The sequence below is a fragment of the Euprymna scolopes genome, chromosome 15 (assembly GCF_053919585.1).
Source record: "Euprymna scolopes isolate OS-2025 chromosome 15, ASM5391958v1, whole genome shotgun sequence".
Lineage (NCBI taxonomy): Eukaryota > Metazoa > Mollusca > Cephalopoda > Sepiida > Sepiolidae > Euprymna > Euprymna scolopes.
Genome location: NC_136496.1, coordinates 72,902,697 through 72,903,951, shown reverse-complemented (window position 1 = coordinate 72,903,951; position 1,255 = coordinate 72,902,697). Strand labels below are relative to the sequence as shown.

Below are 1,255 nucleotides of genomic sequence, written 5' to 3'. Positions count from 1 at the left end.
AAAAACCCATCTACTTAAAAAAAAAGAGGTAACGCCTGGGAGGATGACCTCTTGAGACTTAATAAATACTAAGCTGTGATCATTGAGGCATTCATCAATTGATGATTAAACATTCACGCAGTTCATGCGCCATGATGCTAGCTCATAGCGGCCAGAAGCTCTCTCTCTCTCTCTCTCTCTCTCTCTCTCTATATATATATATATATATATATATATATATATATATATATATATACAAAAGAGTCACCACTTATCAAAACCCAGAGGCCACTCAAGGATAAGGGTTAATATATATTCATCAAATGGCTTCCTTCAGTCTTGACAGACTGGATACCCACTGTAAGGGTGCCTGTGCGTGAAATGTTTGTGGCAAGAGTTGCACAATTCCGAACCACACCTCTCCTGAGTCGACATTGTTGAATACCAGTGACGTGGAGATTCAGGACGACTGGAAACAATGCCTAGATAAGCAGAGAGCACATATAGCGCCTAGAATTCCCAAATGGTCACCCATCTGGTTCTAACCAGGCTCAAAGTTGCTTAACTTCGGTGATCTGACGAGAACCGGTGTGTCCACTTGATTATGCTGTATATATTAATCAATATGCTGAGAGTCAATGTTCTTCTTCTCAGTAATAGTCTAGATTTTAATAGGATGCCTCTTAGCCCGTCGGTTGAGTTCTGCAGACAACAGCAGCACTTTTTCAGTAGGTTCGTCGTGTCGAGATCCAAGTCGAACCAGCGCCAAAAAATTGGCGTTGAACTACTCCAGAGTTACATGCAAGTGCAATGCAGCCATACAACCTTTTCTTTGTTACAGTCTTGCCACGATATGTTGTTGACGGTTAAACTAAGAGATATTTAAGTTTAATAAAATTAAAAAAAAAGAAAGAATGGCGGCATACAAATATATTTGTTAGTGTTATTAATCTTGAGAATTCAAATAGTCTTAAACATTTATCAGATAGGTAAGCAAGCGGATGGTGTGAGTGGGGGTAAAGTAAATAACGTTGTCAATGTAACCTTGAAAGGTCAGCAGCTGATGTTTAGATTTGTTTGGAAGGAAACTGTCAATCAAAATCTCCACAGCTTTTCAATAGGAGGTTGAGTTATCAGGTGCTAGTGTGACGTCACTAAAGGAGTGCATGTTGTTAGGACAATTTTTTTTTTTAGCATGTTTTACAATAAACAACAAAACGAAATAGTGGTAAAAAGAAAAAAGTATATAAATAAATATTACCAAAGACAAAATAAG

General features: G+C 37.8%; 1 pseudogene; it reads right to left on the bottom strand.

Annotated features, from left to right (window-relative positions):
* Positions 1-477: 477 nt before the first annotated feature.
* LOC145294295 (5S ribosomal RNA) lies at positions 478-594 on the bottom strand (annotated as a pseudogene).
* Positions 595-1,255: the final 661 nt, after the last annotated feature.